The sequence below is a fragment of the Perca fluviatilis genome, chromosome 7 (genome assembly GCF_010015445.1).
Source record: "Perca fluviatilis chromosome 7, GENO_Pfluv_1.0, whole genome shotgun sequence".
Lineage (NCBI taxonomy): Eukaryota > Metazoa > Chordata > Actinopteri > Perciformes > Percidae > Perca > Perca fluviatilis.
The window spans coordinates 42,856,077-42,873,264 of NC_053118.1; the positions used below are offsets into that span (position 1 = coordinate 42,856,077).

Below are 17,188 nucleotides of genomic sequence, written 5' to 3' on the forward strand. Positions count from 1 at the left end.
ATTTGCCAATGATCAAATCTGTACCCTAAGGGAATCCAACACTATGTTTTATTATTCTACTAGTTACAGCATAATTTAGGTGTTGGGTGTTTAATTAGAGTATAACTGTTCATTTACTGTCTAGTTAAGATCACATCATTTCTAATGGTCTTATTACATCATATTAATGTTCTGTAAAATAAAGTGTGATGCAAGATTCTTATCAGAAGATCGTCTCGAGTTGTGAGAAACAGGAGGTTGAGTTGTCTGTTTACCATATATGGAGATGATATTCAGCTGTTTGTTTCAGAGACAACCCCTCTCTGAGGGAGGATATAAGACTGCTGATTATTAAATTTCTCTGTCTGAACATTCTTCAGATTTGCATCGTGTCAGAGTTCTGCTCTTCTTCTTCTTCTTCACCTTCAGACTTTTAGCAGTTTAGATTTTACATTTCTACATTTTTGGACTTTCGTACCTGAAACTTTCTCCAACAACACTTTGGTAAGATGAACTCTGACTCTTCTCCAACTTAAAATTTTTAATTACTCATCTAACGTTTTTTTGATGATTTTTTGTTATTTTTTTCCAACATTTTTGTCACTTATTTAAGATTTTGGTTGCATTTTAAATTTTCTTTCAACTTTTGTTTTTTTTTTGACAATTTTTTAGACTTTTTTTTAACATGATTACAGTCATTTGTTTGACCTTTTTTAGATTGTTTTCTAAAGAACCTTGAAGTTAAATGTGAAATAACGTAGTTAACTGTGATGTAACATAGTATGTTTGTTATCATGTGATATTCCAGGTATCTCTCCTGCTGCTGACTCTAGAACTCATCTCTCTCCTGTCATTCAGGTAAATATACTTTATGTTATTATTCTGTCTTTAACACATTTAATCTTCTCTGATTCTGTTCAGCCGCGAGGATGAAAACTCAAAAGTTTGTTTATATTTTCACTTCATTTTTTGGTTTGTCTTTCTAACTTCATCTCGCTGCATCAGGACTTTATGGATTTCTTCTACAGAAAGAAATCTGCTGAACCTGTATATGAAATGTATTTAATCCTGTCTCCAGGTATCGAATGGTGTACACACTATATTGTAATAACTATAATCTTTTTTGGGAGTTTAATTTTTTATTTTTATTTATATATATTTATATTATTATTCTGTCTTTAACACATTTAACTTCTCTGGTTGATTTAGATTCTGTTTCAGCTTCAAAGACGAAAACACAGAAGGTTAGTTTTAACTGATGGTCTCAAACATTTCTCTTTCTGCCGTATTCTATCTACATCAGAATGTTTATTTATGACTAAAAACATATGTTAGGTAAAGAGTTCATAGAAAACAGCCAAATCTGGTTCCCTGTCAACTAAAAGTTCTGTTGTTGCTGCTGACAGACTCAGATTATTATTCTAAGTGTGTGACAACATTATGGGATGGATCCCTACAGAGATAGACCTTTTAGTTAAAGAGTAAGATCCTTTTAGTTTAACATGAAACAGCCCCGAAATCACCATCACCAAACTCCACCAGACTCCATGTAAATAATCAGGACTTTTAGCGTGTATAGAGCCAGCATATCTCCACCAGACTCCATGTAAATAATAAGGACTTTTAACGTGTATAGAGCCAGCATATCTCCACCAGACTCCATGTAAATAATCAGGACTTTTAGCGTGTATAGAGTCAGCATATCTCCACCAGACTCCATATAAATAATCAGGACTTTTAGCATGTATAGAGCCAGCATATCTCCACCAGACTACATGTAAATAATCAGGACTTTTAGCATGTATAGAGCCAGCATATCTCCACCAGACTCCATGTAAATAATCAGGACTTTTAGCGTGTATAGAGCCAGCATATTTCCACCAGACTCCATGTAAATAATCAGGACTTTTAGCGTCAATCAAAATTTATTTATATAGCACTTTACAAAACCAGCAGGTATCCAAAGTGCTTCACATCAGAAACACATGTCATACAATAGAAAGAATGAACATAAAAAACAGTAAAATCAGAAAAGGTTATACAGAAACAAAAGAATGAAATTGTCATACCACTGCTACGTATTAAAGGCCAGACAGAACAGATACGTTTTGAGTTTGGACCTAAAAAGAGCTCCATCTGTGATAGTGCGAATATCAGGGGGTAACCTGTTCCAGAGTCTCGGGGCAGCAACTGCAAAAGCCTGATCACCCCAACGTTTATACCTTGACCTAGGCACTTCTAAAACTCGCTGATTTGAGGAACGCAATGACCGGTTGTGCTCCCGCAAAGTTAAAATTTCAGACAAATACTCCGGGGCCAGACCATTTAAGGCCTTAAAAGCAAACAACAAAATCTTAAAATCTATTCTAAAACGCACAGGGAGCCAATGTAGAGTGTGGAGAACGGGAGTAATATGTGCACGTCTAGGTGTATTTGTTAAAAAGCGAGCAGCAGCATTTTGTACAAGTTGAAGACGTGAGATGGAGGTTTGATTCAAACCAACATAAAGAGCATTACAGTAATCCAATCTAGAACTGATAAGAGCATGGATTGCCTTTTCTAGATCATGCCTGTTCAGGAAAGGCTTAACTTTAGCCAGTAGACGAAGCTGGAAAAAGCTCATTCTAACAACATTACTGATCTGTTTATCAAATTTCATGCTGCAATCAAAAGTGACCCCCAAGTTTTTGACAGATGACCTAGTGTAGGATGCCAGAGCTCCCAGATTCAAAGCTGGACCATCTTGCGGGGCTGAAGCACTGAAAATAATACACTCTGTTTTATCTTCATTCAATTTAAGAAAGTTTTCTGAAAGCCACAACTTAATATCAGCGATACAGCTAAGCAGGGAATGTAGTGCAACACTGTCATTAGCTTTCATAGGCAAATAGATTTGCAAATCATCTGCGTAACAATGAAATGACAGGTTATGCTTTCCTATAATAGCCCCTAAAGGCAACATGTATAAAGAAAACAGAATGGGGCCAAGAATGGAACCCTGGGGTACCCCACAAGAGAGAGGAGCAGCTGACGAGGAGAGGTCCCCAATCATGACAGAAAAGCTCCTATTTGCCAAATAGGAGCTAAACCATTTAAGTGCAGAGCCTCTGATGCCTACACAATGTTCAAGGCGAGAGAGGAGGACTGCATGGTCCACTGTGTCAAAAGCTGCTGTGAGATCTAAAAGCACTAAAACAGAAGGATTCCCGACATCTACAGACAAGGCAATATCATTATGTACTCTCAACAGTGCAGACTCCGTAAAACACACTTCATTCAAAGTGGACAGAAAATAAATAAAACTACCAAAAGCCGTTTTGGTTTGTCTTTCCACTGTTCCAACAATCACCACTCTGGTTTGGTTTAAATAAACCCTTAATTCACCCATTTACATGTGGAGATATGCTGGCTCTATACACGCTAAAAGTCCTGATTATTTACATGGAGTCTGGTGGAGATATGCTGGCTCTATACACGCTAAAAGTTCTGATTATTTACATGGAGTCTGGTGGAGATATGCTGGCTCTATACACGCTAAAAGTCCTGATTATTTACATGGAGTCTGGTGGAGATATGCTGGCTCTATACACGCTAAAAGTTCTGATTATTTACATGGAGTCTGGTGGAGATATGCTGGCTCTATACACGCTAAAAGTTCTGATTATTTACATGGAGTCTGGTGGAGATATGCTGGCTCTATACACGCTAAAAGTCCAGGGGTCTCATTTATAAAACTGTGCGTAGGATCCTTACTATAAGTGTACGTGCGCCCAAAAGCCCAAATTGGCGTACGCCGAAAAAAAGTCAGATTTATAAAACCGTGTGTACGCACACCTGTAAGCAATGATCCCTTTATAAATCACAGATTGACTACAAGTGTGCGTACGTGGATCAGCCTCTTATCCCGCCTGTACACGCCCATTTTTAACCATAAATAGTCAATGTAAAGCACCTGGTGAATGCTGATCAGTATGTTAATGACCCTGGCAGTTGTTCTTCGTTACACCGAAACATGCCGAATCATGACGACTGGCGGAGAAAACAAACAAACCTTTAAAAATCCTCTCAGACTCTCGGGAATTGCTGCCAATTGAATTATAATTTCGGCCTGTTGTCGCACAGCGTATGGAAACCGGATCTATAGACTACCTTTATTAATAAAATCTTCCAAATCAGCAGGCATTACGGCACTCGGGGACAGCTTCGATATACCAGAAGTATAAGATTTAACAGAACTAAGGCTGCCATTTCCCTCTTGAAACAGCCGGTTTCACCCAGAGTGGCGAGGACCTGTATTTGGACCGGGATGGCACGGTTCCGGCGCGTTGCCCTCTCTACTGGACCCAATTCAGTACATAGATCCAAGAGCGCAGCTATATTACTATTACAGCTATATTACTATTACAGCTACATTAGGGAATTTAAATCGGCATATGAGCCAGTCATCGTCATGGTCCCTGAAGTCTCTTTTTCTCCTAATTCTTCCATTCCAGTCCTCCTGCCGGGCCAGCAGTGCCATGCAGCATTACGCACGGGTTCACCGCAGTATTTATATGTTTAGTCTACAACAATTTGTGATTGTTAACACCTTGCTAAAATCACAGCAACAACTAGTGGTATCCCCCACCCCGAGATACAATTTGAAATCAAAATGTAATAGGCAAACACACTTTTCTTCATGCAGGGTTTGTTATAAACAGTGTTACATTTTAGACCGATAACGAGGACATAGAGCGTAACGATTGCGCGAGAGCTTAACGGCTGTATTTCCAGACTTTGACATTTGATGATACAGTATATGCACAGTTTTAAAGATAGATATTTAGTTATTTACACTGTGTTGTGCATTTATCTAACACTAGGGTATTTGATGATATCCTGTATTCCATGCAGTCGGGCCATCTCCTCCTCCTGTTCTCCGTAGCGGACAATGTGACGGCGAGACAGCGCCGATTAAATATTAAGAACAAAGTTTTATTTAAGATTTCAGTTCATGGAACAGTTTTCACTGAGTACAAGCGCAAATAACACTGCTGGATTTAATCTTCATGGTAACGTGGATGATATGGAGTGAAAAAATGTGCGAGGCATCAATATTTTAATTTTTTCTACTCTTATAGTTATTCCCATTTACTTTTTGCAGTCTGACTTCAGTTCACCACCTCACCATCTGCGTCGCCAATTCCTATTTTGTCTCCATAATGTGCGTACGCATGGTTCAGAGTTTGCGTGGAGGACCGCACATTCTCCCGTCAAGTTTGTTTTTTATAAATCACAACCTTTGCGTGGGATGTGGCGTACGCACGTTTCAGCCCCGTTTTGTGCGTACGCCACGTTTATAAATGAGACCCCTGATTATTTACATGGAGTCTGGTGGAGATACGCTGGCTCTATACACGATAAAAGTCCTGATTATTTACATGGAGTCTGGTGGAAATGTACTGGCTCTATACACGCTATAGGTAGCATGGTGGCCCAATGGTTAGCACTGTGGCCTCACAGCAAGAAGACTCTGTGTTCGAATCCAGGTGGTTCCGGGCCTTTCTGTGTGGAGTTGGCATGTTCTCCCCATGTTTGGGTGGGTTTCCTCCGGGTGCTCCGGTTTCCCCCACCATCAAAAACATGTACTAGGTTCTCCAGGCAGTGCCCTTGATCAAGGCACTGGCTAAGATCTGGAGTTGGTCCCCGGGCGCTATCATTGGCTGCCCACTGCTCCCTTGAGGGATGGGTTAAATGCAGATAATGAATTTCGCTACATGTACGTGTATGTGACAAATAAAGTACCTTTACTAAAAGTCCTGATTATTTACATGGAGTCTGGTGGAGATATGCTGGCTCTATACACGCTAAAAGTCCTGATTATTTACATGGAGTCTGGTGGAGATATGCTGGCTCTATACACGCTAAAAGTCCTGATTATTTACATGGAGTCTGGTGGGTTTGGGGATAGGGAATTCCTGTTAAACATAAGCATCTTAGACTAAATTCTCTAACAGCTTTTATATGATAATATAAAAATATGGTAGATATCTCTGAGTAAAGTCTCTAACAGCTTTTATATGATAATATAAAGAGATGTTAGATATGTCAGAGTAAAGTCTTTAACAGCTTTTATATGATAATATAAAGAGATGGTAGATATGTCAGAGTAAAGTCTCTAACAGCTTTTATATGATAATATAAAGAGATGGTAGATATGTCAGAGTAAAGTCTCTAACAGCTTTTATATGATAATATAAAGAGATGTTAGATATGTCAGAGTAAAGTCTTTAACAGCTTTTATAACTCTGTTTTTCCAGATCAACATGAAGATCTCTATATTTGCTGGTGTTCTGCTGCTCAGTGCTGCCGTGCTCTCTGTGGATGGACAAGAAACTCCAGCTCAAAAGTTTAACAGACAACATATCAAGAAGAAAATGAATCGTAACCGCTGTGACGCCGTGCTGAATAGGAAACACATCAGAAAAACCGACAATTGGTGTAAGGGGAGAAACACCTTCATCAGTGCGACTTATGGCGTTGTCCAAAGGGTCTGTTGGGATATTAAAAGAGGAGAGTCGTATCCAAGAAATCAAAATCAAAATCAAAACCAAAACCAAAACCAAAATAAAAATCAAAATCAAAATCAAAATCTGAGAATCAGCCTTCGTGGGTTCAAAATTGTTAATTGCGATTGCAATATCAACCAGAAGAACCACTGTGACTGCCGTGGCTCTAGTGACATCAGGAGAATTGTAATCGGTTGTGAAAATGGTGTTCCTGTTCACTATGAAAAAGGTGAGGTAATTCCCAATGGATTAATGAATTAGAGTAATCTGTTACTACCTGATGAACCAGAGTAACCTATTACTACCTGATGTATCAGAGTAATCTGTCAGTACCTGATGTATCAGAGTAATCTATTACTACCTGATGAACCAGTAATCTGTTACAACCTGATGTATCAGAGTAATCTATTACTACCTGATGAACCAGTAATCTGTTACAACCTGATGTATAATAGTAATCTGTTACTACTTGATCAATAAAAGACATGTTGACAGTTTATCTCTGGGTCTGTTTTTAATGCCGTCATGTTCACTCATTCATAAACCTCTGGTTTTGGGGATTTCTTTCACATCAAGTCTAATCTTACCAAAACCTCCCGATTCACCAACCAAACTCTGTTCAATTTTCTACATATTTAATGAAAGAAACCACACACATTTATCCAGCTGTCAGATTAATATAGTGGAGTAAAAAGTACAATATTTCCCTCTGAGATGTAGAGGAGTACAAGTAGTAAGGAGCAGAACTCATGTAAAGTACAATTACCTCAACATTAAGTGATACCCATCCTAGCTTTATTTCAAGGCTGCTTTTCATATTTGTTAGACTAAATATTATATATAAACAAAAACATTAAATATGACAGTGATACAGTTATGTACCAATATTGGGCGATGAAATGTAAAAACCATGAATGAATGAAGAAAATGAGACATTTTGTGGAGCTACTTAAATTCTCTGAAAATTGCATAGAGTTTGTTTGGTGACTGATAAATGTGGTGCAGTAGACTAAAAGCCCTGGAAATACTCAAGTAAAGTACAAGTACCCTTAAATATTGTTCTTAAATACAGTACTTCGGTAAATGTACTTAGTTACTTACCTCTGGTTTTTGGGAAATCTTTTATGTCAAATTTAATCTTACCAAAACCTCCTAATTCCTCCACCAACCAAACTCTGTACAATATTCTGCTTATTTAAAGAAAACACATCTGTCTCCAGTTGTCAGATTAATGTAGTGGAGTAAAAGTCCAATATTTTCCTCTGAGTACAAGTACCTCAAATTTAACTAGTTGTACTAGTTTAGTTAAACTCCACGTGCTTCAAACAATGAAGCATGTACTTTAAAGAAGAAACAAGTTGTTTATTTACACTAATTTTACTTATTTATTAATACAGGGCCCGGGGCCCCTAGAGGGTCCTCAGAGTCACTGCAGGTTGTTGAAGAACCCTAGTTTAGACCACGGGCCCAAATATCAACTTAGGTTCAGAATCAGTTTTGGCCTGAAAACTGTAGTCAGGGTTTGCATTTTCCACCCCAGATTTGAGGATAATAACATGTAAGAGATGTCTGAGGAGGGTTCAGTACATACAACAGAGTTGCAGGCTGTAATATGGGCTCTGCAGAGGGTAGAGAGAGCAGAGATGTGCTCAGACTCTGCATGGGGTCTGATGACACTGGGGCAGAGGTGGGTAGCCAAAAATTGTACTCAAGTAAAAGTACTGTTACTTCAGAATAATATGACTCAAGTAAAAGTAAAAAGTAGTCATCCAAATAATTACTTGAGTAAGAGTAAAAAAGTACTTGGTGAAAAAACTACTCAAGTACTGAGTAACTGTTGAGTAACGTCTGATTTATTTTTTAACACAAGCATTCAATATATAATAAATAATCATATTTAGACAAATTATAGTTCATCCAATCAATTAAATTAATTTAAATTAATTAATTAATTATAAAATAGCTTAAATTAAAATAATCCAGGTAAATTCAAGTACTTAAAAAATAATATCAATAAAATAATAATACATAAAAAATAAATAAGCACAAGTAACACACATTTCCAAACCTTTACACTTTTTTTTTACCAGACTCTGCAGGCAGAACTAGAACAAGGTAATGGAGCTGCTCTTTGGCACTTTTACTAAGGTCAACATGCTTTCAATCACAAAGGTGGATCACTTGTTATCGGGTTCAATCGCCGTGGTAACTCATGCTGGACGCCTAACCTGGTCGGGAGCAGGTTATGTTGGAGATCAGAGATCAACCGGTGTTAAACACCGCCTACTGACCAATCAATACTCCACTGATAACGGCTTCACCGTTCTCAGAAGATCAGGTGGAGCTCGGTGCGCGGAGAGAGAGAGAGGGGGAGAGAGAAAAAGAGAGGGGTGTGCTCATACAAAAAATATTTAGAGCCCGACAGCCCTGTTAACATTCCCTGATGGGTATATTTGCCGTGTGTAATGCGCACAGCGGTTTTATGTTTTCTATATTTTTTATTTGCTCTCACGATCGCTCTCACTGCCAGGGTTGCAACTTAAATAAAAGGCTAAAGCAACGACAGTTTATGGAAAGTACCAGTGTAATTATGGTCAGATCTTGTGCCTGACTGGTGGGGAAGTGATATTGATACGAGTTGTGCGCATCTACAGCGTCGGCAATTTCTTTTTAAATATGTGGCTATTGTTGGTCATGTTGTGCAAACATCACCTCTTTTATGTGAACACGCGCCGCTGGATTGGGAAACCCTGGGTTGGTTGAACTAGTTGATAACCACCGTCATGACACAGCTTGCGGACCGCGGTGGTTAGGTTAGGTGAAGCCGGGTAACTGAAAGAAATCCAGGGCATGTTGATCTTGCTTCGTAGTACAGGGCTCGGTTCCTCCTCGTATGTGACGTTTCTGACATTACCATTTTTGTTTTGCTGCGACTGTAAAAGCTAATCCATCCCGCTGCTAGGTTTGAGCAGGGTGACGAGACTGCACAACTACGTTTGATTGGGTGAAACACAGTCACGTGGTAGAGGCTTTAGCGGAAGTCTCTCTCTCTGTCAAAATAAAAGATTAAAACGCGGGGGGATAAAAACAATGACGCGTAGAATACCAAAGAGGTAGAAAGAAAAGTAACGAGCTCATTGTAGCCTAATGTAGCGGAGTAAGAGTACAGTTTCTTCTTCACAAATCTACTCAAGTAAAAGTAAAAAGTATAGTGATTTAAAACTACTCCTAGAAGTATCATTTTTTCAAAAACTTACTCAAGTAAATGTAACGGAGTAAATGTAACTCGTTACTACCCACCTCTGCACTGGGGGAGGGAAAGGTTGGAGCAGGTAGGAGAGTTAGTGGGGTTTCTGTCCCCCACAGGAACCCCATTAACTCTCCCACCTGCTCCAACCTTTCCCATGTGTGGATAGAAGGGAATGAGCTCGCTGATGGAGCAGAAAATCAGTGATTAAAGAGAGATGTTAACTTAACTTCTTCAGGACATGGAAACCTGTTTCCTGGGTGAAAGTCTTGTGTTTTCTCCCCCTAACTTCTTCAGGACATGAACACCTGTTTCCTGGGTGAAAGTCTTGTGTTTTCTCCTTAACTTCTTCAGGACATGAACACCTGTTTCCTGGGTGAAAGTCTTGTGTTTTCTCCTTAACTTCTTCCAGGACATGAACACCTGTTTCCTGGGTGAAAGTCTTGTGTTTTCTCCTTAACTTCTTCCAGGACATGAACACCTGTTTCCTGGGTGAAAGTCGTGTGTTTTCTCCTTAAACTTCTTCAGGACATGAACACTTGTTTCCTGGGTGAAAGTCTTGTGTTTTCTCCTTAACTTCTTCCAGGACATGAACAGCTGTTTCCTGGGTGAAAGTCTTGTGTTTTCTCCTTAACTTCTTCAGGACATGAACACCTGTTTCCTGGGTGAAAGTCTTGTGTTTTCTCCTTAACTTCTTCCAGGACATGAACACCTGTTTCCTGGGTGAAAGTCTTGTGTTTTCTCCTTACCTTATTCCAGGACATGAACACCTGTTTCCTGGGTGAAAGTCTTGTGTTTTCTCCTTAACTTCTTCCAGGACATGAACACCTGTTTCCTGGGTGAAAGTCTTGTGTTTTCTCCTTAACTTCTTCAGGACATGAACACCTGTTTCCTGGGTGAAAGTCTTGTGTTTTCTCCTTAACTTCTTCCAGGACATGAACACCTGTTTCCTGGGTGAAAGTCTTGTGTTTTCTCCTTAACTTCTTCCAGGACATGAACACCTGTTTCCTGGGTGAAATTCTCGTGTTTTCTCCTTAACTTCTTCCAGGACATGAACACCTGTTTCCTGGGTGAAAGTCTTGTGTTTTCTCCTTAACTTCTTCAGGACATGAACACTTGTTTCCTGGGTGAAAGTCTTGTGTTTTCTCCTTAACTTCTTCCAGGACATGAACAGCTGTTTCCTGGGTGAAAGTCTTGTGTTTTCTCCTTAACTTCTTCCAGGACATGAACAGCTGTTTCCTGGGTGAAAGTCTTGTGTTTTCTCCTTAACTTCTTCCAGGACATGAACACCTGTTTCCTGGGTGAAAGTCTTGTGTTTTCTCCTTACCTTATTCGGAGGACATGAACACCTGTTTCCTGGGTGAAAGTCTTGTGTTTTCTCCTTAACTTCTCCAGGACATGAACACCTGTTTCCTGGGTGAAAGTCTTGTGTTTTCTCCTTAACTTCTTCCAGGACATGAACACCTGTTTCCTGGGTGAAAGTCTTGTGTTTTCTCCTTAACTTCTTCCAGGACATGAACACTTGTTTCCTGGGTGCAAGTCTTGTGTTTTCTCCTTAACTTCTTCCAGGACATGAACACCTGTTTCCTGGGTGCAAGTCTTGTGTTTTCTCCTTAACTTCTTCCAGGACATGAACACCTGTTTCCTGGGTGAAAGTCTTGTGTTTTCTCCTTAACTTCTTCCAGGACATGAACACCTGTTTCCTGGGTGAAAGTCTTGTGTTTTCTCCTTAACTTCTTCAGGACATGAACACTTGTTTCCTGGGTGAAAGTCTTGTGTTTTCTCCTTAACTTCTTCCAGGACATGAACACCTGTTTCCTGGGTGCAAGTCTTGTGTTTTCTCCTTAACTTCTTCCAGGACATGAACACCTGTTTCCTGGGTGAAAGTCTTGTGTTTTCTCCTTAACTTCTTCCAGGACATGAACACCTGTTTCCTGGGTGAAATTCTCGTGTTTTCTCCTTAACTTCTTCCAGGACATGAACACTTGTTTCCTGGGTGAAAGTCTTGTGTTTTCTCCTTAACTTCTTCCAGGACATGAACACCTGTTTCCTGGGTGCAAGTCTTGTGTTTTCTCCTTAACTTCTTCCAGGACATGAACACCTGTTTCCTGGGTGAAAGTCTTGTTTTCTCCTTAACTTCTTCAGGACATGAACATCTGTTTCCTGGGTGAAAGTCTTGTGTTTTCTCCTTAACTTCTTCCAGGACCTGAACACCTGTTTCCTGGGTGAAAGTCTTGTGTTTTCTCCTTAACTTCTTCCAGGACCTGAACACCTGTTTCCTGGGTGAAAGTCTTGTGTTTTCTCCTTAACTTCTTCCAGGACATGAACACCTGTTTCCTGGGTGAAAGTCTTGTGTTTTCTCTCACAATGAGTCAGAAATGTGTTTCTTTGAGAATCAGTTGAGGATTCTGCCACCAGATGGCACCCTGAAAACACACACACACACACACACAGACACACACACACAGACACACACACACACCATTACACACTATCCATGTCACCACTTCTTATGATGACTCATAATGATGATGATTAGTAAGTGTTATATAATTGTACACAGAGTGGTTTTAGTCTCAAACACCTTTAAAAAGAATGAGACCATTACGCTTGATAGGGCCCTAAGAATACATGTTTATTAGCGCTGCCTAGCGTCTGCGTGGGACAACTCTCCTCTGTCTGTGGACATGGGAGGACCTGCGAGTCCTCCTACGTCTGAACGGGGCGAGCTGCGCGTCTGCGTGGCATTGTTAAAAAACAACCTGATGGGAGTAACGGGTCCTATTCATAAACTCTCAAGACAATGGTCTGTGATGTCACTGATGATGTCACAAATCCTTTGCAACCAAGACCTTGGTTCAATCAACAGTGACATCATAGGGTTCATAGGGTTCTATGATGTCACCATTGTGTGATGAAATGTCTCTGAGATATTCCATGATGTTATTCCATGATTACACAACATTTTTTTCAGATATATCTTCATTAGAATTTACGATAGTATCTTGTCTAATGTTGATCGATTAAACAGCTGTTTGTGTAGGATATTAATTGTAAGAATGGCTTTGTGATTTCTTCAAATCATCAAGGAGAGGCAATATTTAGATTTATTTTACCGAATGGTCTCAGTTTGACGTGATTCATCCATCTCGAAATGAAAATTGGCTGAAAACACACACACAGACACACACACACACACACACACACACACACACACACACACACACACACACACACACACAGACACACAGACACACAAACACACACACACACAAACACACACACACACACACACAGACACACACACACACACACACACACACACAAACACACAAACACACACACACAGACACACACACACAAACACACGAGACACACACACAAACACACAGACACACACACAACAGACACACACACACACACACACACACACACAAACACACACACACACACACACAACAAACACACAGACACACACACACACACACACACACACAGACACACACACAAGACACACACACACCAGACACACACACACACAAACACACACAGACACACACACACAGACACCCAGACACACACACACACACACACACACAGACACACACACACACACACACAGACACACACACACAGACACACACACACACAGACACACACACACACACACACACACACACACACACACACAGACACACACACACACACACACACAGACACACACACACCCAGACACACACACACCCAGACACACACACACACACACACACACACAGACACACACACACACACACACACACACAGACACACACACACCCAGACACACACACACACACACAGACACACACACACACACACACACACACACACAGACACACACACCCAGACACACACCAGACACACACACACACACACAGACACACACACACACCCAGACACACACACACACACATACACACACAGACACACACACACACACACACACACAGACACACACACACCCAGACACACACACACACACACACACACACACACCCAGACACACACACACACACAGACACACACACACACACACACACACACACAGACACACACACACACACACAGACACACACACACAGACACACACACACACACAGACACACACACCCACACACACACACACACAGACACACACACACACACACACAGACACACACACACACACACACATATGTTGCATGCGTGCTTCAGTAAGTCGCACGCTGAAGGAAACTGAAACTAAACTAACAAACACTGAAAACTGACTCAAAGTAAAGTGAAATGAAATCTAAAAGTCTAACGTAAAGATAAAGCTGATAGATTAAAGTCTCCGAGCTGAACATGCAGAGTCTAAATTAAACGCTATCAGTGGTGCTGACACGACAGAAAAACACAAAAGTCAAACATCTTGTTCTGAGAAACAGGAACTGAAAGTAACAGTTACTCAATATTTATTAATGCACTTTCCTGAAAAACACTTAACAGACTTTCCATGTTTCAATTTTGTTCTCGACAGTTTCTTCTTAGTTCCAAACAGGATCGTCTCTGTTTACCCAAATCTGTTGAAACCTCTCTTCCCCTGAGCTCTCCTACATTTTTTGGGGACTTTGAGACTTGAGACTTGACTCTACTTGAGGCCTGATGACTCGGATGACTTGTTTGTATTCATACGTTTGAATTTTAGCTATATATTTGAGCTAATAATATAATTTAATGTTGTCAAGTTCCTGGACCACTCCCCGGTAAAATACGGACGTTTGGACAGTGGCTGTCAGCGTCTGAAGCGATGCAAAAGGCGTCCTTCAGCGTGTTTGTAGAACGTAGTGGGGAGAGCAGCAGCTCCACGGGGTTTAGAGAGTAGTATGGAAGGGGGAAATACCTCGTAGGGAGGTTGGTTGGGGGGGGGGACACACAGGGCTTTCACCCAGGAGACCTGGGATCTGGACCCGCTTGTCACCTTTCTTGGATTTGCTTTCTTCTTTAACCGTCCCGTTCTTCCCGCGTGTCACGGAAACGTAAACCCACCCAGGACCTTTTCCAGCAGCATCAAAAGGGTCGCCAATAGTCCCGACACAACACGTTTAGTTAAAATGCGTTCAATGACGCTAAAGGAGACTTTTAGCATCAATAACAACGACAAAGGCACCTGACCAAGCCTCTGTATTTTAGGAGATGGGAGAGAGAACCTGTTGTATAGAGACAGAGGGCATTTAAGTCCACCAGAGGCTAAAACAACTCTCTGTTGACTTGTATTGAGTGAAGGTTTCCTCACTCAATACACTAGTTACTAGCTACAGAAACATGTCTAAAAGCTGCTGTGTGCTGATATATTCACAACCAGTGTACCACTGTACAGTGAGTTACAGTAGTCTAAACGTGACGTAATTAATGCATGTATGACTCTTTCAAAGTCTTTGCGTAGCAGGTAAGGCTTGACCTTAGCCAAGAGTCTCAGCTGGAAGAAGCTGGTTTTAACAACAGAACTAATCTGTTTGTCAAATTTAAAAGCACTGTCAAAAATCACACCCAGATTCCTGGTAAAAGGACAAATTTGGGAGCTTAAAGTACCAAGAGCATCTACACAGTTCACCTGAATATGGGGACTGGAACCCAAATCTCTCTGATTTAAAGTGTCTGATGAAATTCAACGTGGTGGTGGTTGTGTCAGAATCTTTTGTACTGCAGACCTTGCAAAGTGTTGTCGTTTCTTCTTTGCATGGTCAGATGTATAACCCTTATAGTCATACTTAATTTCCGTGCAGAGGGATTCATGCCGTTAAGTTACTAGCCGTAGCCAGTCTCGTTTACTGCAGGTCTGCTGCGGCCGCTGCGTTCCACGTCATCATACCCAGCTGGCCACCGACGTCAATAGACATTGATCTTTGGTTGGATATAGGTTGTGACGTCGGATAACCAAATTCCATCATCAATTCAACGTCTAATGCCAACGTCAACTTGATGTAGAGTATTGACGTCAACTGACATAGATTTTTTGTTGGTTTTAGGTCGTGGTGTTAAGTAACCACAATCCAACGTCTTCCAAACGTCTTGTGCCAAAGTCATATTGACGTAGAATACCAACATTTAGTCATGATACGGGAACCAAAACCCAACGTCTGCTAAACGTCATAATGATAACATCTACACAACGTTAAATTACAACGTCATTAGATGTTGATATTTTGTTGGTTTTAGGTCGTGGTGTTAAGTAACCACAATCCAACATCTTCCAAACGTCTTGTGCCAATGTCATATTGACGTAGAATACCAACATTTAGTCATGATATGGGAACCAAAACCCAACGTTTGCTAAACGTCATATTGGAAACGTCTACACATCGTTACGTTACGTCATCAGATGTTGATATCTTGTTGGTTTTAAGTCGTGGTGTTAAGCAACCACAATTTAACGTCTTTCAAATGTCTCATGCCAACGTCATATTGACGTGGAATACCAACATTTAGTTATGAGATACAGGGACCAAAACCCAACGTCTGCTAAACGTCATAATGATAACGTCTACACAACGTTACGTTACAACGTCATTAGATGTTGATATTTTGTTGGTTTTAAGTCATGGTGTTAAGTAACCACAATCCAACGTCTTCCAAACGTCTCATGCAAACGTCACATTGATGTAGAATACCAACATTTGGTCATGAGGTATGGGAACCAAAACCCAACATCTACTTAACATCATAATGGTAACGTCCACACAACGTTAAGTTACATCATTAGATGTTGACATTTTGTTGGTTTTAAGTCATGGTGTTAAGTTACTAAAATCCAACGTCTTCCAAGTGTCTCGTATCAACGTCCTATTGAAGTAGAATACCAACCTTTAGTCATGAGGTAAGGAAACCAAAACTTAACGTCTGCTAAATGTCATAATGGTAATGTCTAAACAACGTTAATTGATATTTTGTTGGTTTTAGGTTTTGGTGTTAGGGTTAAGTAACAACAGTTGTTGTACAAGTGCTTCACCAGGAGTGTGGTGATCCAAAATTAATAAAGTGGATATAGACCTGGAAGCAATGTGATTATAAGCAGCAACCCAAAACTTTTGAAGACAGCACAACAATACACATTGGTTTAGGGTTCATTATTAACCTCAAGATCGTATCAACGGTTGTAAAAATCTCTCAAATGTCACAATGCTACTACAACGTTGATCTTAGATAAATGCAGGTTGTCAGTAATTCAACATCTAACACGCAAACGCTCAAGAGCTCCATGACCAAATTTGAAGTGGTTTCAGGGCTACAATCTGTTGTACCAATTGAGCTACTAGGCCACCTAATAGCCCTGACATGTTTGTTATAGCAAAAATGTATAATCCAACCACTGTATCACCGTGGCGCGGTGGCCTTTCTATGTGGAGTTTGCATTTTC

At 40.4% G+C, this 17,188-nt stretch overlaps 1 long non-coding RNA gene across 1 annotated transcript; it reads left to right on the top strand.

Annotated features, from left to right (window-relative positions):
- Positions 1-360: 360 nt before the first annotated feature.
- Positions 361-7,026, top strand: LOC120562773. The gene is made up of 4 exons (XR_005639832.1): positions 361-483; positions 788-837; positions 1,189-1,223; positions 6,279-7,026. It is a non-coding gene; the product is annotated as an uncharacterized LOC120562773 (long non-coding RNA).
- Positions 7,027-17,188: the final 10,162 nt, after the last annotated feature.